We start from the raw sequence: 23726 nt of genomic DNA, 5'->3' as shown, positions 1-23726 counted from the left end.
ATTAATCAAGTTGACTTAGAAAATAGCCACTGCTATTAATTACATCAGTAGCATGGGATCTTCTTTGTGTTTGGGTACTTGCTAGGTTCTTGTGGCCTGGTTTGGCCACTGCTAGAAACAGAATGCTGGGCTTGATGAGCTTTTGGTCTGAGCCAGTATGGCAATTTCTTATGTTCTTATGATAGATTATACCACAGGGGCAGCAGAAGAGCAGATCCCAAAACCAGAACCATGCTCTCCAGTCCCCATTAATACTTTTTCTCAGTTAATATAGTCAACAAAATTAATTGGCTTTCTATATGTTATTGGATAAAATTTAAAATGATTATGTTGGTCTTTAAAGCAATTCATAGTTTAATGTCAAGATGTTTTAATGTTGTTTTAAAAATTTACCAAACTATTTGTACATTGAAGTCAGCTATCATGGAACTTATTAAGGGTACCATCTGTTTGTGCTGTTCATTTATCTGAATCCAGAAAAAGACAGTTTTATATAATTGGTCCATATTTTTGGAATGCACTGCCTAATATGTTGAAAATGGATACTTCTGTATGTAAATGTAGAAGTTTGTTAAAAGCTTATCCTTTTTCTCAAGCATATGAGGAACTGGAGTAGACAACTGGTACTCTTGGTATGGGCTGGGTATTGGTAATCTGATAGGATTTTAGTCTTTTAATAGTTTCAATTGTTTTAAATTAATGCGTATTTATTTATTTATTTATTTATTTATTTATTTGTTTATTTAAGGTTTTTATATACCGGCATTCATGATAAAATCACATCATGCTGGTTTACATTAAAACAGTGGTGCATAGAAAGAAAAAACAAACTGGAACTGTAGTGCGTAAGAAAGCATATATCTTTATATTATATGTATTTATATTTTGAATGTTAATATGTAATCAGCTCAGAATAGTAGATGAGTGGATTATACGTTTTTAAATAAATAAATTAATATTTGCAAAGATTGATTTAGAAAAAGATTAGAGTCCTGGATTCCCTGAATCATATGATATTGAACAGCTTGAAGCTGAAGAGTATTTTGTGCTTCTAGTCAGTAGCATCTTAGCCCAGAGTGAGGAAGTGGAGGATGCAGATGATATTGACAAGGCTGAGATTATACACAGCAAAAGAGAAGACCATCTCCAAACCTGAACAGCTAATCCCTTCGTCTAATGATCCCGAATGGAAACAACATCAGGTCTCCTCCAGGAATGTTTTCTGGCTTCTCCCTGCTTAGAGTTTTCTATTAATTTGATTGATTCCCTTTGCAGCTTGTTTGGAACCTTGGGGTGTTCTTGCCACTATAGGCAATTGCTTTGTGCCTCACATGATGTTTTGGGGTCTTCATAGGGGTGTGCATTCATTTCCTACGTATTTGTAATCCGCAATGTATAGGGCCATATTCGTTGTATTCGTGGGGAAGCGAAAAGTATCGTGATTCCCCACGAATACAACGAATCTTCGCCGAATTATCTGGCCGTCTAAAGGAGCCAATAAACAAACCCCACACCCTCCTAACCCCCCCCCCCCCAAGACTTACCAAAACTCCCTGGTAGTCCAGCAGGGGGGTCCGGGAGCCATCTCCTGCACTCACACCCTCGGCTGCCGGTATTCAAAATGGTGCCGATAGCCTTTGACCTACTATGTCACAGGGGCTACAGGTGCCATTGGTCAGCCCGTGTCACATGGTAGGAGCAAAGGAACAAATTTCTCAAAGGCAAAAGATTTAACTGCTACATTCTAGTAATTTTAGCCAGTTAAATCTTTTAAGAATTCCCTTTTCAATCTTTAGTTTTCTTGTATTTTCACTTGTTGATTGTTTACCTCATGAGCGCCTCTGTTTTGCCTTGGAGCAGATATGCCAATATAATTAGACTCTGTAAACCACTGTACTGAATGTCAACAACAATATATTTTGGATGTCAGATATATTAACACCTCAATTCATGTCTTTGTCAGAGTAATATTTTCTGATATGCCATCTAAATCTTCAGTTTAAAGAACAAATATAGTTTTATGTAACTTCCCATTGGAATTCATTTGCTGCTCCTCTGCGTTAAAGAAAAAGGACATTTTTTTTCTTGAAGTAAATAACAGACTTGTGTGTGTCTTGAGCAGAGCAAGTAAGCTAAAAGTCTATTTTATAACTTAAAACTGTTTTTTTGACCTTGTCTGAACAGTTTCTTCCAGGATGATCAAAAATACACCCCAAGGGATTGAATGCTGAGGGAATGAGCTTGAAGCAAAATGCTTTTCATAATCAGCAGTTAGAGAGGATAATTTATGTCAGCATGATTCTTATTTCCAAAGATTGGTTCTGAGACTGCACGCATTTGTTTGGTTATTTCCTTAGGTTTCTTTCAGAAAATGGTAGTTCTTTTTAAAGGGAGAAGTTTATGCTGCCTTTCTAGCAAATTAATTGAAGCCTCATCTACCAATGTACTCTGATGTCAGCTAGCTTCCCACAGGCTGGCTTGTCTGTCACATAATAATCATCCCGCTGCTGTTCTGCAATTGACCTGATTTGGGCACTGGGAAGAAATAAGCACTTCTGTGCAATCAAACCAGGCCCACAGTATATGAAAAACACTTTGATAAACTCATTTTGATACTAGTAGTTGATGCGGCTGTCGATTGGAAAGGCAGAGAACTTACAGGAAGGCTTAATACACTAGGGATAGTCACTTTGAAAATGTTATTTTTGCCTCTGTTCATCACGAAAGATTTAAAACTGCTGGGGAAATATAACATTGTTTAATGCAAACATATTGAGACTGATTTAGAAATTTTTTTCTATAAACACAGATTGCCAATTATGGATATAAAATATGAATGTCTACAACTGTAAGGATGGTGTAAATTATTGTCCACAAGAACAGTAAACCTAGCTATAATTCAAGGCCCCGGTTTTCTAGAGATGTACAAAGCCTGAACCTTTCGGATCAGGCTTCGCTTTCAGCCCGCCGCAGAAAATTTCGTATTGCACGCAGTTCAGGCCTTTGTAATTCCAGGTTCTCAAATTTCAGGTTAGTGCGCGTTTTTAAAATGTTAGCGTGCACTAACCCAAAAAACAAATTTATCTGAAATTTTGGGAAAATTTGGTTTGGTTTTCAGGTTCCCCAAACCAGGACAAATTAGGCAATTTCATTGAAATTGCTTAATTCATCCTAAATGATTGCACACCCCTACAGTTTTCTGCTACGGCCAGATTATTGATCAATTTTTCTGCAAGAGTTAGTGTAAATTTTACAACAGATTTTTCAAAATTTTGGCAATTATGTAGTGAATTCACTTACTTTTAAATAAAGTTTTACATCATTAAATATGCACAAAAGTTATTTTATTGAAAATATTTCAAAGTTTAAGAACATAAAAACATGCCATGCTGGGTCAGACCAAGGGTCCATCAAGCCCAGCATCCTGTTTCCAACAGTGGCCAATCCAGGCCATAAGAACCTGCAAGTACCCAAAAACTAAGTCTATTCCATGTAACCATTGCTAATAATAGCAGTGGCTAATTTCAAAGTCAACTTAATTAATAGCAGGTAATGGACTTCTCCAAGAACGTATCCAAACCTTTTTTAAATGCAGCTACACTAACTGCACTAACCACATCCTCTGACAAAACGTCCAGAGTTTAATTGTGTGTTGAGTGAAAAAGAACTTTCTCTGATTAGTTTTAAATGTGCCACATGCTAACTTCATGGAGTGTCCCCTAGTCTTTCTGTTATCTGAAAGAGTAAATACATGATTCACATCTACCCGTTTTAGACCTCTCATGATTTTAAACACCTCTATCATATCCCCCCTCAGCCATCTCTTCTCCAAGCTGAAAAGTCCTAACCTCTTTAGTCTTTCCTCATAGGGGAGCTGTTCCATTCCCCTTATCATTTTGGTCGCCCTTCTCTGTACCTTCTCACAGATGCGGCGACCAGAATTGTACACAGTATTCAAGGTGCAGTCTCACCTTGGAGCGATACAGAGGCATTATGACATTTTCCGTTTTATTCACCATTCCCTTTCTAATAATTCCCTACATTCTGTTTGCTTTTTTGACTGCTGCAGCAGACAATTTCAATGTGTTATCCACTATGACACCTAGATCTCTTTCTTGGGTGGTAGCACCTAATATGGAACCTAACATTGTGCAACTATAGCATGGGTTATTTTTCCCTATATGCATCACCTTGCACTTATCCACATTAAATTTCATCTGCCATTTTCCAGTCTCACAAGGTCTTCCTGCAATTTATTACAATCTGCTTGTGATATTACCTCACTCATCGTATTTCTTTCCAGATAATTTATAAATATATTGAAAAGTAAGGGTCCCAATACAGATCCCTGAGGCACTCCACTGCCCACTCCCTTCCACTGAGAAAATTGCCCATTTAATCCTACTCTCTGTTTCCTGTCTTTTAGCCAGTTTGTAATCCACGAAAGGACATCACCACCTATCCCATTACTTTTTACTTTTCCTAGAAGCCTCTCATGAGGAACTTTGTCAAACACCTTCTGAAAACCCAAGTTCACTACATCTACAGGTTCACCTTTATCCACATGTTTATTAACTCCTTCAAAAAAGTGAAGCAGATTTGTGAGGCAAGACTTGCCTTGGGGAGAACAGAAGCTCATATTGAGTGTCCATTTTCCCAGCCCGCACTGACAGCAACCTCTTCTGTGTGCCCAATGCCGAGGAGATGCTAGGGATGCACAGTTTTCCTTAGCGTCTCCTTTTTAGCGTGACCCCTCATTTAAATAATGCATCATGTGCCCAGAAGATGTTGCTGGGTGTGCATGAGGAGATGGGTACTCAATCATGAGTGTCAGTTTTATGCGAGACAATATTGTATTGGTCTGCAAGAGAAGAAAAAGGCAGTGGTAACTGAGTCATTGACACTCCAAGGCACAGAAAGAGGCACAGAAAGAGGGGCAATGTGACGGGAGTGGTGGCATTTCAGTTCTAAGGCACCAAAAAAGATAGAAGGTAGCAAGAGCATTGGTATCAACATGCCAAGATACTTAGCCAAATAAGTCCAAACTCATCTGGCTAAGTGGTGTTGTTTGGATATTTAGTCATTTTTAGTGGTTTCCAATTAGTCAGCTGACTATCTTTTTAAATATTTAGCCGGCCAAGTGTCTGTGCTTGTGTGCATGAATGTGGGCAGGGAGGATCGGGCCATTCCTGGGCAGAACTACTTCTACAGCTATCTTAGCTGGATCAGTGACATTATTCAGCCTTATCCAACTAACCTGGAAATACATCAAGCAACGGTAGTGCTTTAACGTGCGTTAAACAGCGTATAACATGCAGTAGAGCAATGTCACGATTATATCACATGATATGTATGATAATTTGCATGGCCCTTCTCAGGTTCCCTCCCTTATTACAATGTCTTGCTTTGCATTTGATTTGCATGCATGAATAATGCAAAAGCATGCAAGGCAGGTCATTACTCTTACGTATACTCTTACGTTTTAGCTATGTAGCTATGTACGTTATAATGTATTGCTCACCCCTTGTTTTATGTAAACCGACATGATACGAACTTCCGTGAATGCCGGTATAGAAAAACACAAATAAATAAATAAATAAAATTACTAGGCAATTTGATGTAAATATTTGATTGCAGCTAACTGAGAATGGACGGCTGGCGCCATCTTGTGCTCCTACCATGAGACAGGGGCTGACCAATGGCCCTGGTAGCCCCCTTTGACATAGTGAGGTCAAAGGCTATCGGCGCCATTTTGATTACTGGCAGCAGACGGCCCGAGTTCAGGAGATCGCTCCTGGACCCCTGCTGGACAACCAGGGACTTTTGGCAAGTCTTGTGGGGATCAGGAGGGTCCCCCAAGACTTGACAAAAGCTCCAGAGCTGCAGGTTTAGTGTTTCAAGGCCTCCAGCAACTGCTGAAAGCCAACGTGAGCTAAAGCACCTGCAGCATTTCAAGTTTCACCTCAAATCCCCCACCACCACCACCACCAACGAAAGTGCTTGCTCTCTAGTGTCACTGATGTAGCACTGGAGAACAAATGCCTGCCGTCCCTTCCCCCAAGCAGCCAAAGTGACTGCTGCTTGGTGCCACCAATGCAGAATTTGAAGTGGCCCACCAGAAGCACTTCCTAGCGGACTCCCTGGCCCCGTAGAAAAGCAGAAGTGCAGTGCTGCAGAGCATGGGAGACTCAGTAATCGTGCTGCCGAAGGAGAGTGGAGAAGTCTGGAGTCATCACTAGAAAGGAGGAATTCTGTTGCACTTGGTGGGGAGGGGGAAGAGGGAGATTCTCAGGGATGTGAAGAGAAAAAGGGACATTCTAAGGGATGGGAGTAGATACAGGGATGCTGCTAAGTGGGTGAATTGCTAAGTGAAAAATCTGTAGAATATTTTCTTTATTGTACTGGCTTCTGTCCATCAAAATGAACTTTGATATTTACCCAGAAAATAATGAGCCACATTTTACACTGATTTTCTCCTGTTTTTGTTCTTGTGATAATAAACCCTGAAAAATTCCTGGGGAAAAAAAAAAAGAAGGTCCCTAGGTATATAGTAACCACCCAAAGCAGGGGTTTCCCATCGCCAGATTAAACTCAGCATGGCCAAGACTGAGCTCCTTATCTCCACCCCCCCCCCCCCCCCCCAGCCCAACTCCCTATCTGCTCCCACATACAGTTCAAGCTCCTCTTTCTCACCTACAAATGCCTTCACTCTGCAGCACCTCACAACCTCTCCTCTCTTATCTCTCTCTACACCCCTCCTCATGCACTCTGCTCATCAGATAAGACACTCCTATCTGTGCCCTTCTCCTCTACTGCCAATTCTCAGCTCCGTGCTTTCCACCTAGCTGCGCAGTGTGCTTGGAATAGTATTCCTGATCTGGTGCATCATGCTCCTTTTCTTGTCATGTTTAAATCCCATCTAAATACCCACCTTTTTGAAACCACATGTCTGCTTTTAGTCTTGTTAACTTCCTTTTCTTTTTATCCATTGTCTTGCTTTATGACATACTCCAAGTCTCTTGACCTGTATGTTGTCTTATTAAATTGTAAGCTCTATTGAGCAGGGACTGTCTTTTTGTATGTAGCATTATAGAAATGTTAAGTAGTAGCAGTATTAGTAGTGGATTACACTTGCTTTTGGAACCTTTTTTTTTGCACTCTTCCAGATCAGACATATTCTTTGGTCTCCTTGCATGCAGAACATGCAGATTTTCAATAATAATCAGTAGGGATGTGCAGAGCAAAAGTTTATGTTCATAAGTCCATAAGTCGAAAGGGGGTCCCATTTGCGGTCAATATGGACATATGGAGAATTCCATAAGTTGAGTCTATGTCCATATGTGCAAATAAAAATTTAAACCCCTCACCCTCCTTAATCCCCCCCCCAAGACTTACCAAAACTTCCTGGTGGTCCAGCGGGGTCAGGACGCCATTTCTGACCTCCTTTGCAAGGAGCACGTGACGTCGGCGTCACGTCGGAGTGACGCGGCATCACGTGATTCCCCGCGGGTTCGCTCCGGGACCCTCGTTCGACCCAAAAGGAACTTTTGGCCAGCTTGGGGGGGCCTCCTGACACCCCCAAGCTGGCCAAAAGTTCCTTTTGGGTCGAACGGAGGGTCCCGGAGCGATCGCGCGGGGAATCACGTGACGCTGCGTCACTCCGACGTGGCGCCGACGTCACGTGCTCCTCGCAAAGGAGTTCAGAAATGGCAGAAATGGTGTCCTGACTCCTCGCTGGACCACCAGGGAGTTGTGGTAAGTCTTTGGGGGGGGATTAAGGAAGGTGAGGGGGTTTAAATTTTTATTTTGGATCAACAATCGCGATTCCCAACGTATTCAACATAGCTATGTTGAATACGTTGGAAATCCGATCGTTTTCGCCTCATCACTTTTTTAAGTTAAAAAAAAAAAAAGTAGCGTTTTACATTTAAGTTCAAAACGAATGCACACCCCTAATAATCAGTCTGGAGACTGTGAAGGACATTCCCAAACTTTCTACTTTCTTTCCTGTTAGCACATCATGGTAGATTTTGAAGAATGTTTTGGATATTTGTCTTGCTGAAATAAACAACCTCTTTTCTGCTTTTTCACTGACTGTGGGACATTATCTTCTAGGATGCGTTCCAAAAAGATTCAGGTTTATCAAGCTTTTGTTCTGCATACTTAAAATGATTACTTTTTTTTTAATGGGGCTGTAGAAAAGGTTTCCTTCTGACAACTCTCTCATACAAGACATTACTGTTTAAACAATACTTTACTGTTGGACCTGTAGACAACTATTCTAATCTCAGCTAAACTTTTCAGTGAGTCATTTGCAGTGATCTTTGAGGTCCATATTCAAAGCCATTTAACCGGTAACTCACAAGTTATCCAGCTAAATGGAAACTTTTTGAATACTGGGACACTTTTATGACGAAATTATATAGCCAGATTAAAAAACAAACATTCCAAGGCAGGCCTAACTTATCTGGCTAACTTAAGGGGTCATTTTTTATCCGTATCACATGCGAAAAGTCCCTTTTCGCGTGCGATAGCTTGATAGGGGCAGAGTCAGGGCGGAGTTGGGACCAGAAGAGGAGGAGTTGGGGCGGCATCGGGGTGGACGCGGCGGTAATTTCACTGGCGGCGATAAGGTAAGACCCGTTATCGCCACCAGCAGCGCGCCCAATAGCGCCACCTTTCACGGTGGCGCTATTGGGTGCTAAAGCCGGCAGCAATAACACCGAGATGGTGTGATCGCTGATGGCTTTCGCAGGCCCGCCCCCCACTCCACACCCCTGCCCCCGTTACCGCGGGATTCACAAAGCTGTGCGACAATAGAAAATCCAGGCCTTAGCCGCTTTTCATTTGTAACTGGTTAACTGGCAGACGTTGCAAAATGCTATAAATAAAGCGGAAATAGTGCCTGTGATAATAATGGGCATGGTTAGGCTAATTTCCCAGCTCCCACATCAGTAATTTCCACAAAGTACATCACTGTTTCTCATTGAGTGAGTGAGAGAGAGCGAGAGAGAGAGAAAGAATCTCTGCATGCAGTCAGTATGACATGTTATATAAGTACAACTGTAAGAAGGGGCACTTTCAAGGTGGGGTGTGTTGGGGGGGGGGGGGTTTACATACACAGTCAGAGGAAATAACTGCAGATGTGAATTCATGGAAGGATTTTTATCATTTGAATAGATGAAAGATGCCAAAAAGAGGAGTTGATTTGTGCAATGCAGTGCTAGCTAGAGACTTTTTACATCAGTGTGGTAAAGGGCCGGGGGGGGGGGGGGGGGGGAGCGCTGTGGTTTTCTAATGCCATATGCATGAGGAAAAAGAGACAAAGTGGAACATTAGATTCATTTATTTAAAATCAAGTCTTTAAGTATTTGTAAGCCATGAAGAAAGTTTTTATATGAAGTGAAATATTGGCTGTATTGCTTAATGCTGCAAGGTATAAAATCTCTTTTTTTAACTTATTTATTACAATTGTTAAGATTTAAAGGAGTGCCAGGCCTTCTTTTGCTGTGGTTGGCTGGTGAATGAGCTGGCATTTCCTAGAATATCCCAGAACCTCTTTGAAGGCGTTGGGTGGGGTCCTTGATATATTTATTCCTTTATATTTCTTAGAATAGTAAGCTATTCTTTTCTTTTCTCATTATATCAAACAGTAAAGAGATTAAAGAAGCCAAAGCACACTTTGTATTTCATTTATATTACTCTGTTTCTTTTAGATTATTTACAAAATGTTTACTTAAAAGTATTTAAAGTCCACAAATCGTATATATTGTGCAATGTGTTGCGCTTCCCGGCCGCGTTGGTGCCGTGACCGGGCCTGCTCACCTCGCACTCCCTTCCACTACCTCCGGCTCCTCGTCTCTGGCCGCCGTGTCCAGCTCCCACCGTCCGCGGTGCTCTCAGGCTTCCCCAGGCCTGTCGGGGCCTTCCGACTCTCAGTGCTCCTCACGCTGGTGCTCAGCATCCTCTGCAGCGTCATCCCTACCCCTAGGTGCGCATGCACGGACTGCGCGTTCCTTTAAAGGGCCCAGCATGGGAACTCGGTCCGCAATGCCTGATGATGACATCACATAGTTTCTGTATATAAGGCGAGGTCCCATCCCCAGAACCTTGCCTCGGCATTTGGATTGACACTCCGGTGTAGCTAGTTTGCTGTTCCTTGTTCCTGTGTTCTCCTGCTTCCTCGATCCAGTCTCGTTCCAGTGCTCCTGCGTTCCTGTCCTGTTCCAGTGCTCCTGCGTTCCTGTGTTCCCATGGTCCTCCTTGTGTTCCAGCACCTCTCCAGATCCCTGCTCTTCGTTCCTCCTCCTGTCTTACCTTCTTGGACTGATTCACAGTGCTGACCTTTGCCTGCCTTCTGACTACGTTTGACCACTGCCTGGAACCGACCACTGCCTGCCTTCTGACTACACTTGACCGCCGCCTGGAACTGACCTTTGCTCATCTTGACCACATACGGACTGATCTTGGAACTGACCCTTGGTTTGGCTGACCACCCTCAGACGGATACCCTGGCTCTGACCCTTGCGCTACATTCAAACACTCTGTTCGCTTCTGTGACCACCAGACCGGCCTGCTCTGAAACTACCCTCAGCCTCTCCTTGATCAGACCAAAAGGAGCTGCCTATTTCGCCCAAAGGACTTTCACTTCCTGTCTCATCCAAGAGGTTTCCAGTGACCCTATGTTCATCAGCCGTTCACTTTTGCGGTGTGCACACCCCTTCGCTGCCTCTCTGGGAGACCCTCGGAGGCCCACATAAGTCCATGAGGTCCGGGTACCCAAGGGCTCAACCCGAGGAAACCCCGGATTGCTATTGGCAAAGTTCCAGCCAGCCTCTGTCTCCTTGTGTGCTCCGCCTCCTGGTGGCAGGCACTCTCTGGGTCCGACCAGAGGGCCGTACCAATCCTGCACCAGGCCAAGGGTCCACCTCCAGTGCAACACAATGTGGATTACAATTCTACATATATACAATTATTAACAATATAAAAGACAAATAACAAAACAAACATTAGTCCTATTTTCACAAAAGCTATATCTTATGTAGGGATCCTTTCTTCTCCTTACTAGGATTTAGTATTCCCTATTTTCTTATGGAAAAGCAGAATGTCTTGGCTGTCCTCGGATTTCTATATTAAATTGTTGCCTCCATGGAGCCTTTTCATTGGATGGGAGTTTCCTTCCATCTTCCCAATCCATGTTGTATTTTAACTTTATTTATTTATACTTGAATACCAATTAACTAGGGTCTCAAGTTAATTTATTTTCTGTTCTACAATCAAATGGGAGAAGTTCCGTTCAAATAGAGACTACTATGTCCTTCTGCAGACTTTCTTACATCCAGCCCTCACCATCTCTCAATCTCATCTCCCCACACTTAATTCCCTCCTCAAACTTCCCATGCTGCCCTTGTCCTCTTTATTCTCTGCCCACACTATGGCTGACTACTTCCATGATAAGATTCACAAAATTAGTCTTGTGTTCCCAACTATGTCATTTTTACCTGCCTCTCTCCCACTTCTTAACTCTACCCTTCCTCTAGCCTCTGCCACTCTATCCTCCTTTCCTGAAGTCACAGTGGAGGAAACTGATCATCTACTCTCTTCCTCCAGACTCACTACTTATTCCTCTGACCTGTTCCTACATAATTCTTTAGCTCTATCTCCACTGCAATCATCACTTCCATCTATCATATTCTCAATCTATCACTTTCCAATTCTACTGTTCCTGCTGCCTTCAAACATGCTGTAGTCATACCACTCCTTGAAAAACCCTCATTGGATCCTACCTGTCCTGTCCACTATTGTCCCATATCCCTTCTCCCCTTTGCTTCCAAACTATTTGAATGTGCTGTTCACTGTCTTGACTTTTTACATCTCAAGCCATTCTTGATCCACTCTAATATCATTTTCACCCTCTATATTCATTTGAAACAACCCTTGCCAAAGTTTCCAATGTCCTGTTTGTGGCTAAATCCAAAAGTCTTTACTCTGTCCTTATCCTCCTTGACCTATCTGCTGCTTTTGACACTGTTCATCAACCCCATCTTATTGATACTCTATCCTTGCTTGGATTTTGGGACTCTCTCATGTCTTGTTTCTCTTCTTAACTCTCCCATTGCACTTTTAGCATTTCCTCTGGTGATTCCTCATCTACTACCATACCAATATCAACTGGTGTGCCTCAGGTTTCTGTCCTGAGCCCTCTTCTCTCCTCAATATATACTAATTCTCTTGGTGTTCTGATTTCCTCTCATGGCTTTCAATACCATTTTTATGCTCCCAGATCTACCTTTCTACACTAGAAAATTCACCAGAATTCCAGTCCTGGATCTCGGCCTGCTTGTCAGACATTGTTGTCTGGAAGTCCTGTCGCCACCTTAAACTGAATATGGCCAAGATGGAGCTCCTATTTTTAACCCCAAGCTCCAGGGCCAGTGGAAAGATCTGCAGCACCCTAAGCAGATCAGTGTAACACCACCCTCCCTAATCCCCTCACCCCTAACACTTGTAGATATATAGAGTTATGGTCTCCCTTCTATACATTGCTCTCTCTCATATGCACCATGTCATTCAACCTAGCGAGTGCTTCACAACTGCTGAACCCTTCACATTTTTTTGAAAATATGTATCCACATGTATTTGGTGGTGCCCTGCCCACTGATGCCGTCCTAGGAGACCACCTAAACCAACCTAATGGTTGCGCCGGCCCTGCCAAGCCCACCTCACCTCTTCCTCCTCTCTCTTTTTCAGTGGATAACAGTCATCATCCCAGTCTCATCAGCCTTTAACCTTGAGATTCTCTTCTACTCCTCTTTCTCTACATATATTTATTTATTTATGTATTTATTTATTAAGGCTTTTATATACCGACTTTCTTGATACAAATCAAATCAACTCGGTTATATCCAAAACGCTGCTAAAATGTGCCATTTCTTTATTTAGAACATTGCCAAAATCTGTCTTTTCCTTTCTGAACAAACTACCAGAATCCTTATCCACTCTCTCATCTCCTCCTGCTTAGACTTTGCAACCTGCTCCTCACAGGGTTCCTGGCAAGCATCTGTCTCTTCTGCAATCTGTCCTAAATTCAGCTGCATGACTTGTATTTTTCCAAAATTGCTACGTTCACATAACCTCTCATCTGAAATCACGGCATTGGCTCCCAATATGCTCCCGCATATAATTGAAGCTCCTCTTTCTCACCTACAAATGCCTTTACTCTGCAGCACTTCACTACCTCTCGACCCCCCCTCCCCATACACTCCACTTATCTGACAAGTCACTCCATCTGTGCCCTTCTCCTCTAATGCCAATTCCCAACTCTGTGCTTTCCACCTGGCTGCACCGTGTGCTTGGAATAGTCTTCCTGAACTGATGCATCATGCTCCGTCTCTTGTCATGTTTAAATCCCATCTAAAGACCCACCTTTTTAAAACCACTTTTAAACCTTATGCCTGATTGTCTGCTTTTAGACTTGCTAACTAACTTTCTTTTCTTTTTAATCATTGTCATTATGAAACACCCCAAGACTCTTGTCCTGTATGCTTGTCTTATTAATTGTAAGCTCTATTGAGCAGGAACTGCCTTTTTGTATATTTGTATAATATTGCATATGTCATTTAATAAACTAATAGTATATGCTGGCTCAAAAAACCTCAAATATATAGCTACTAAACAAAAACAGAACGTTACAACTTGAGGTACTGCAAAAAAGCAGATGTATTGTACTTTTACTTTTAATGTATAATTAACAAGACTTACCAGAGAGAGTGGTATCAGAAAGATGTCAGTGTGTTCGCAGTCTCATGAGCTCTTGCCCTTACAGGGCTACAGCCCCTCTCTTGACTTCACCACTTAGTAATTACGTCATTTACCTACTCTCTACAGGTTTGTCTAGTTTGTCAATTAAACTTATAGTCTTATAAAGTGCAAGTATGCCTCCCTTAAAATCCCTAAAAACACCCGTATTAAACCATCTAACATGCCACAACCAATCATTAAAACATTGTGTGTTTCGATTTATGCTTATCTCTCAACAGTATTTCTACTATGTTTCTTCGCCGTGTTACTGCACTGCTTCAGATGAATCGCCCGACATTGGCCATGTTTCGGCGCGCTCCTCGCGCCTGCTTCAGGGGCTACCGTTCCTTCACAAACTCTGTTACAGAAAACATAAGTCCATAAATACCTTTAAAACGATGTCTATACGTATCTCACTCTGCTAATGCATTGCTACTTACAATTCAGTGTGGCACAGATTCTTCCTACCGCTTTGTCTTTCAAAAAATGGCGCTCAAGCGCTAATCTTCCGTCTCTACCGGATATCAGCTGTTTTATACTCTAGCCTCAAATCTGGAACTAACCTATCCACTACAAGAAGACCGCCCAGTCAACTTCCTTATTAAGCCCAGCCGGGGCAATTGTGTTCAACTTAAAGATCCAGCGCTGTTCGCGCTGTAATAAACAAAGATTTAAATCCCCTCCCCGCTCATCCTGCTCAATACAGTCCAGAACCGTACTATGTAAAGTCTCAAAAACATTTAATGCCATAGAAATGTTAAGTGGTAGCAGTAACCTGATGTAATCAAGATCCAAGAAGAATGACTTACAGCCGTCTGGGTGAGGATAAAAGGGAAAGGAGCCCAAAAACATCTACTAGAGATTTGGAGAACAGAAGCTACAGAAGAGCCATTTTGATACTGAAAGGGAGAAGAGATGAAGGAATGTTACCATTCAGGCACTGTGATGAGATCAAGGAGTGTGAGGAGACAGCTTAGAAGAGGTAGAGATAATGAACTGTAGAACATGAATTTCATCTTGGATACTTAACCTACATTGGGTGGAGAGAAATCAACTTGCCCTATACCGATGTGGGGAAGACATAATCAACTTAAAAACTAATGGGGCAATTTTAGAAGCCCTGTGCATGTAAAAGTCAGGGGTTACGTGCATGGCCGGGACCTGCGTGCACCACACATATTTTCTAAAGGGGCCAGCCACGCACGTATTCCCCGATATGCGCCGAAGTCCCAGGCCTGAACAAAGGGGTGGGCCAGGATAGCGCCAATAGATGCTGTCCTGGGGAAGCGTGTGCCGGCAGCCGGTACATTTTATAACATGCATGTGTCGCCGTGCGCATGTTATAAAATCCGTGTGTCCATGTGCATCCACCAGGAACCACATGCAGATGGACACAAGTGTTCCTTTTAAAATCTACCTTTATATTAATTGGCTTTAGTATCATAGACTTACATAAAGCTGTAAAGAAGTCACAACTTTGATTAAAATCACTTGTCCCATTTAAAAGTGAATCAATCAGCTGTAATGAATTTTATTTCATCATTTTACAACCTAACAGTAAAAGTATTGTTGGAAAACCACCAAAGTCTTCAGTGTGTTTCTTTGCTTAATGACTTTAATGCTTATTTTTGCTGTTATCATGATGGCAGTATACGAGAATTTGGAACTGTGAATTAAGAATAGCAATGCAAAGGACCTTGAAAGTAATCTTTTTCTCTGCTAAAGAAACTCTGTTATAATGTATCTAAGCTTCTGAAAATGACCTGCTTAGAACTGTAAATTGAAGTATGTCTTCTGAAACTGATATCTGGTTTCAAACATTAGAGGGGTTGCACATGTTTGAATAAATAATTAGGATAATCTTGCCTAAATAAACTCTTTGCCCAACCACCACTCTCTTCACAGCAACAGAGCAATTGTGATGTGATGTGTATATGCTCATGAATTTACAATTAAGAAACTTTGTAAATGAGAGGTGTCCTCAAAGATTAACTTGTTCATGATGACATATGATACTTTTGCATGAGAACTTCAGACATATAATGTTCCCACCCCTATATCTAATCAGGCTGCATGAACCTCACTCTCTCATGTATAAGAACATGAAATGAATGGGCAGATTATCAGTCAAACTTAAATGTCTAGAATCTAGACAATAATATGATAGGAATGAATAGGTATAGCCATATCTACTATTTCTTTACTTTTCTGAAGAAATATGAATTAAAAATATAAATAAGCTCCTAAAGAATGTGAAAATCAATTCAGTATTCAAAAGGGCTTTTAAGAACTTGCGTCCTTGACCTCAGTGTGGTCTGTGATTATCTAGCTGAATAGAGTATCTGTAGGAACCATAGTGAAACTAGCAACATAATACAACAAATGTAATTCACTGTAAAAATGGGTTGTTTAAAATGATTGCTTTTTTTTTTTTTTTTTAAATTAGCATTTTGTTTAGTTGACAAAATGGCACATATAATTCTACTAAATGTAATTCACTACATCTGTAGTTGAACCTAGTTTCTATTTCACAGGGCTTTTTTTTTTTTCAGAATGCATTACAGATTTAATGAAGGTAGGCTAATAACTTCTGGCAGATTTGTAAAACAATAAATCCTCTTCCTATTAAACCTGCCTCTATTAAGAAAAGCTTTGCTAATGCCTCCAGGATAGTGAATGCTTGAATTAACTGAAATATATCTTCTAAAGCATAGCTCACAGCAAGGAAAAAAAACCCCATGTATTTTAATAAAGGTACAAAAGGGAATTGAAAAGAGTACCTGTTTTCTATAATCAAATGCTTTGAGAAAGTATACTGGACTGAGTATTCTTATAATCAAATTGTGGGTCTGTATACTAAGGCAAGTTAAATTCAGCAGAGTAAAGCATGTCACCTGCCAGCTCTGACATGAGTATTACATTGGGTTTTAATGTCCAATAAACTAAACAGTGGAAATGCAGAATATGGTGGCATGAAAATGGTCTTGTTAAACTGAATGTGGCCACTTTGATGCTGCTATGGTCTACATTTTCATTTGCTGCTAACATTATCTAGCATTGAGCAATCAAACATTCCCTAAATTCTCCCTCGCCACAAATGAAAAGCCTGTAATAACCTTTTAAGCAGCAAACAACCACGTTTTCAATCGGTGTCTAAATATCCAATCTAACTTAAATAACCTTAAACAAAAATATGCAAATTGTATCATTAGGTATTGTTCTGTCTCTTCAATGTAGTTGTATATTTCTTTAGTATTCTTCCACTGTGCATGAATTTGTGATGTTGCTTAGCTTACAATCTTTTCAGGTTTCATTTCCCTTGCAATGATTGTTTATTATTTTAATTTTTCTGAGCTCCCAATTGGATCTGTTCCTATTTTTCTCTCTCTTTGTCTGTGCCTCTCTCCTCTTCCTATTGGACCCTTGACTCAAAGCCCTCTGGGACTGTTCCCTTCCTGGAGGTTTTCAGTGGAAAGTAAAAGGCTCTTCAGGTTGCAGTCCTCCTGAATCCTCTCCAAGCTCCTAAGAAGCATCTTTCTTTCACCTATTTCCTAGCCATTACTATTACCAACTATTTACTACTAGTCACAAGTTCTACTTCAGTTGTAGTTGTCTTCCTCTATTTATTAGGTTTCCAGAAACTCATAATGGCTGAACAAGGCTACTGACTGTACGTCTTTTCTTGGTGCCTTGTCACAATGAGTGTTGAATTGTTCATCATTCTAATAAATGTTATTTAGTATTCAATAACTGAGTTCTCTGATATTTGAAGATGTAAAAAAGAAGCTTTAACCAAATGCCTAGGAAATCAAGCTAATGATCAAGAGCTAAGAACATAAGAAATTGCCTTACTGGGTTAGACACAAGTCCATCAAGCCCAGAATCCTATTTCCAACAATGGCCAATCCAGGTAACAAGTATCTGGCAAGTACGTAAACAGTAAATAAATCCCATGCTATTAATGCTGGCAATAAGTAGTGGCTATTCCCTTAGACAACCTGATTAATAGCAATTTATGGGCTTTGTCTCCAGGGACTTGTCCAGGGCAGATGTCCTTTTATAAACCTCATAGGTATTAATGCTGAATATTACATTCAACATTAATACCTATGAGGCTTACAAAAGGACATCAGCATTAATTCCTATGAGGTTTATAACAGGACATCTGATGCCTCAAAGATAATTACACTTCAAGAGGTGTAATTAACTTAGCAGGGATAGTAGACCAGCCAACCTGCCCTGCATCAATTCTGTACAGTTCCTCAATACCATCAGGACTACTAACATCCATTGCCCCATCATGAGAAAGATTTATTAGCTTGACTACTTTAGACTGCCAGCTCTGGATTTGGCCTTGTCCCCACTGATGTCATCAATGTAGGTAGAGGGTGTTGAGCCAGCATTTGGGGGGGGGGGGGGGGGGGTTGTCTACAGAAGAAAGCAGTTGACCTGCCCTGCATTGACTCCATGCAGTCCTTCAGGACCATTGGGGCTGCTGTCATTCACTGCATCCCTAGTGAGAGAGAAACTGTCCTGCTTGATTTCATTGGAATGCCAGCTCTATTATCCAGCTCTAGGCTTGGCCCCATACTTCCCATTGATATCATCTGAAGGGAGGTCAAGAGATGATGGGTGACACCTGTAACAAAGACCAGCCAATCTGTGTTGTCCTTCAGAATCATTGGAACCACTGTTATCTATTGTTCCCCTCATGAAAGAGACTGCCTGTCTTGACTTCCTTGGCCTGCTGTAGGCTTGGACTCAGCCCCAGGCTAATATCATTGATGTGGTAGTGGTGGTGGTGGTGGTGGTGGTGGGGGGGGGGGGGGGGGGCAGGAGCCAGTAGGGGACACTGAAGGCGCCACACATTTCATTGAAAATATGAAGAAGCACAATAAAGGAGCATAACCAAGGAGTTCCTTTGGGCACTCCATGTGTGCTGAGTGGTGCTGAAGGCTAGTCCCTCTATCTTACTATCTTGGCTGAAGAGCTCTCTCTTATTCTTCCATTTCAGTTGTTTTCAGACATGGCAGGTATGGGGATCTCAATTCTTCTTCCTGGGAAAGATCAGTATGGTGCACTTCTTATCTCCTTCCAGTACCCTGTAAGGCTTTAAATTGTTCTGTGGAAAAGCCTAGACTTAAAGTGCTTCTGATTATTGTGCAGTCATTAAAAAAGAAATTTGTGGTGCTTCAATATTTAATCATTTATGAACAATCTGACTTCTTTAGTGCCACCGAGTCATGGCCAATGGATGCAGACACTGTTCTTTTGAATAGGTTCTGTCCTCCGTGTTATTTGATTATTTCTTAGGATTTTTAAAATCTCTTGGAAAAAATCTAGTGAAACTTGAGAGATGGCTCCCCTTATGAAATGCTGATGCTGCATTTAAAAAAATGTCAGCATCTTCTTCATTTATTGCCCTCCTGATTTACTTCAAGCTAATTTTTCACCTGTTTTTGCTAAGTTGCTTCACTAATGTGTGATTCAGCCTGGCCTGAATCTGCATTTTGACATGTACCCTTTGACTGATGCTTATGAGCAATTCCTGAATCTTATATCCTATCTTGGTTGGGAACAGTTTATTCACAACCTTACACATAAACTGATCCACACCCTCAATCTTGTGTTTTTGAACACCTCTATTCTTGCTGCTGACAAAGTTGAAGTTAAACTAAAATTTGTACCATGGCTTGATCATGCCTTGATAATCTTTCTGTTAAACTTGTTGTGATGACCACAGCATGGATATTGATTCTTTCAGTATGGTATTGAAAAGAGGATATATATTGACATAGAGCAGTTAGACAACCTACTTGCCACGATCCTAGAAGGCTTACAACCACCTAATTCTAAAACTGCCTTAAATTCTTAGAATTAATTTGTTACAAATGCCCTTGATAAAACTGCTCTGCTAAAGGGTATTAGACAATGCTCTAAGAGGTATAGGATTTAGGTCTTATCTTCTAGTTTGTGAAGCTAGCTAGGGAAGCCTACGGAAACTAGAACATGCATGTCATTATTCTGGGTCCTCTGAGATGCTTGGTATTTTATAAACTTAGGTTTACGGCCTGCAAACAACTTGTTGATGAGTCAAAAAATCTGCTACTGCTTGTCAGTTTGCAGACTATGGGCCATAATTCTCATGCTCTGTTCTAAACTGTTCACAAATTCATTAAGATGCCCTCTCATTCCAGCAATGAGTTTAATTCTTTCCCTGAGAGATTCAGTAGTGATGACTTTTAAATAATTTCTGTAATAAGGTTAGTAAGATCTTTGTGACCTTTCATTTAGTAGCTCTGTAGGCTGCTTCTTTACTCAAGGGTTTACCAGCAAAATGGGCCATTGAAAGAATAGCTCAAAAAGTGATGAGAAAAATCACCTCTTCTCTAAACCCTTCATTTTGTCCTTTAAATGTGTGACGTGTACCACTCTTGAAAACTGTGAAGGACACCATTGTACCTGTTATCACCACTCTTTTATATCTTTCACTTCATTTATTCATTTCATTTATTTGATTTATATTCTGCTTTTCAGGCACTTTCAAAGCAGATTACATTCAGATAGAGTAGATATTTCCCTGTCCCCAGAAGGCTCACAATCTAAGGCCTGGATTCATCAAGCCATGATGTTTTATCATGGGAGGGGCACTATTGCAGGGGACATGTCTCTGTGAAAGCAGGGTTCCTCCCCTGCAAAAATACTGAGGATCTAAAGCATGTGCTTTAGTCTCACGGTCAAACATAGCAGGACAAAAGAATGTGGTGAGCAGCCCTTTAATACAATGACAGATCCAATCTCAAGGGGCTACCATTGCATTATAGGGCCTTAAACCCCCCCCCCAAAAAAAAAAAACCCCTGAGAATCAAAAAAAGGTAGAGCAAGAGTCAGGGCTGACTCCTGCCTCAACCCGGGGCTGCTACTTGAGGCAGCCCCATCTACATAAAAGTTTAAAAATAGGTGTCACATGGCAACACAGCCCTTTATATCCCCTCCTACCCCTAAAAATGCTCAAAATAAATAAATGGCTTCAGGTGGCCTCATCCCCCTAAAGTGCTCACAATAAAAACATTTCTTCCAGACCCCATCCCCCCTATAGTGTGTACAGAAAAATACAGGTCTTCTGGGCTCCCCTTACATCCCCCATTCCCCTGCAACACCCTGTATCTCCCTTACCCCCTACCTCACTCCTACATCTCTCAAACCTTAAAATCTTGAATGGGTCCCTCAGAGGGTCCAGGTGCCCCCTCACATCTGCCCAGTCAGCTCTATTTTTCAAAAATGCACTGACCTGACCTATCCCCAGCCATGTGACCGGGGCAAGGTCAAGTGGGCAAGGTCAGGATCCAACTGGGCTGGGTGTGAGGAGATGTCCCAGCCCCACCAAGGGACCTGGTCAGGATTTTAAAAGTTTGGGAGGTGTGAGATGGTGGTTGGGAGGTGGTGGGTGCAGGTGATATAAGGGGGGCCCAGAGGGGGTATGGGTTGGGGCCACCTAGAACACCTAATATTTTATTTTAGAGCACTTTGGGGGAAAAGGGGCTGGATGACCGTTGCTATGCTTGCACCTATTTTTAAACTTTTAGGCAGTCAGGGATGCCTCAGAAGGTGGTCTGGGGTTGAACCAAGGGTCAACCCTGAGCCCCGCTCAATCTTTTCTTGGGCCACAGCATTTTTTATTTATTTTTTGCCAGCACTTTAAATGTGAGTCTGGAGTCTCAGGACCCTCATTAGAGTCCCGCAGCCCCTACCTCACATTTACTGCATTTCAAATAGGTGTTATTTTATTGCAGCTGACCACCACAAAATATTAACATCAAATTGCCTATTAATGACCTTCTTTGTATGCATTTGCTTTATTAATGCATGCAAATCATATGCAAAGAAGGTTGTTGTAATAGCAGAGGGTACCAGGGTGGGAACATTAAAAATATTGGGGTAGATTTTAAAAGCCCTGCGCGTGTAAATCCTTCCGAATTTACGCGTGCAGGGCACTCGCGCACCGGCACACCTATTTTGCATAGGCCGCCGGCACGCGTAAAGCCTCGGGACGCGCGTAAGTCCCGGGGCTTCGTAAAAGGGGCGGGAGGGGCGTGTCCGGGGCATGTCCGAAGACCGGGGGCGTGTCCTGGGGGTGTGCCCGGGGTAAGGGGGCGGTCCAAGGTGGGTCCAGGGGCGTGGAAAGGCTTCAGGGGCAGGCTGGGAGGGCGGTCCCAAGTCCCCCAGCACTGCGGCCTGTGCCAGGGGCTGACGAGGTGGCGTGCACAAGTTACGCCTGCTTCAAGTAGTTCTTGCTGTACTGATGAAATAAAGCTATTTTGGTAACAGGTTATGCAACCAGGTGCTTTATCTGGCCATATTCTGAATATAAATCTGCACACTTTAAAGTCATTGTTATGCCATTTTGCAGGATGCTTATTGCTATGTATGCCTAACATTTTGCTGAGTTTTGCTATACTGCTTGAATAAAGTTATTCAATTGCAACTCATCCAACCAAGTGCTCCATCCAACCATATTCCATGTATAGATCTGTTCACCTTAAAGCCATTGCACTGTTTGGCTCTGTTCTGCAAATTATTTATTGATTTGGATTTATTATGCACTGTACTGTATAAGAAATCACTCAAAGTAGAATACAATATATTAGAATTGTAACATATTATCAGACCATGGGTATAGCAGCTTTAAATATTCTGGTCTGAAGGAATCTTTAGTATGGACTAAACCTGAACAAGTTACCAACAGAACTAAACTAGATTTTAAAAAGTTCAGCAAATAACTAAGCTTAATATTAAGTCAGCAATATGACTCAATATACCCTACATTCAAATTGATAACTCCAACATTCAAATGAAAAATCCAATAAAGGATCTTGGCATCTGGATAGATTATGATCTGAGCTTCAAGAATTGCATAGGTATAAAAATGAGAGAAGGCTTTCATAAACTCCAGATCCTCAAACATCTCAAACCTCTACTGTACCCGAACGACTTCAGAACAATTCTTCAAACCCTCATTTTCTCAAGCCTAGATTATTGCAACTCAATTTTCTTAGGGCTACCTAAATCTACCCTAAAACCACTACAATTACTGCAGAATGCTGCTGCACGAGTGCTCACTGGCAAAAAGAAGTTTGATCACATCTCTCCAACACTAAAAAACCTTCATTGGCTACCAATTTCACAAAGAATTAAATACAAGTCCTTAACCATTCTACATAACAAAATTTACAAAGCCAACAATTCCTCCCTGGATAACATGATTGCAATTCACAAATCACCCCGCTCTTCAAGGTCTTCTGACAAATTACAACTAATCATTCCCCCACTGTCATCTGCAAAACTATCCACTACAAGACATAGAGCCTTCTCGATAGCTGGTCCGATAGAATGGAACTCCATCCCAGGATACCTAAGTTCTATCAGAGATTCCAAAACCTTCAAAAAAGAACTAAAAACATGGTTGTTTAGACAATCATTCACAGACTGATATAATTAATATCAATCTTCATCTTGAACCCTAATGTTCCTTTAATAAGTATCTTCTAAACCAAGTCTTAAATTGTCTCCTGCTAACATGTTATACTCTGATTTTTGCAGAGATATTATATTTCTATTTTCTGCACTGTGTTATTACTTATAACTTGTTCATTGTAAGATGTTGTTACTCTGTAAACCGGGGTGAAGGCACTCAGCTATACTTCGGTATAAAAAAGAATATAAAATAAAAAATAAAAAATAAAAATCTCATTAAAAACAATATGTTGTAGCAATACATTTCAGGTACACAATAAATATTAAAAGAACAAAAACAAACAAACAAAACAACAACTTGTAGCTGCAGTGTTCGCATTCAAATATGACGTCAAGCAGTTTATAGCAGTGGATATATAGCAAATAGATCTGTGTAATTTAGAGTCAGGTAA

This window comes from Rhinatrema bivittatum, chromosome 2, assembly GCF_901001135.1.
Source record: "Rhinatrema bivittatum chromosome 2, aRhiBiv1.1, whole genome shotgun sequence".
NCBI lineage: Eukaryota > Metazoa > Chordata > Amphibia > Gymnophiona > Rhinatrematidae > Rhinatrema > Rhinatrema bivittatum.
The sequence above is the reverse complement of the archived record's forward strand: the minus strand, read 5'-3'. Positions refer to the sequence as shown.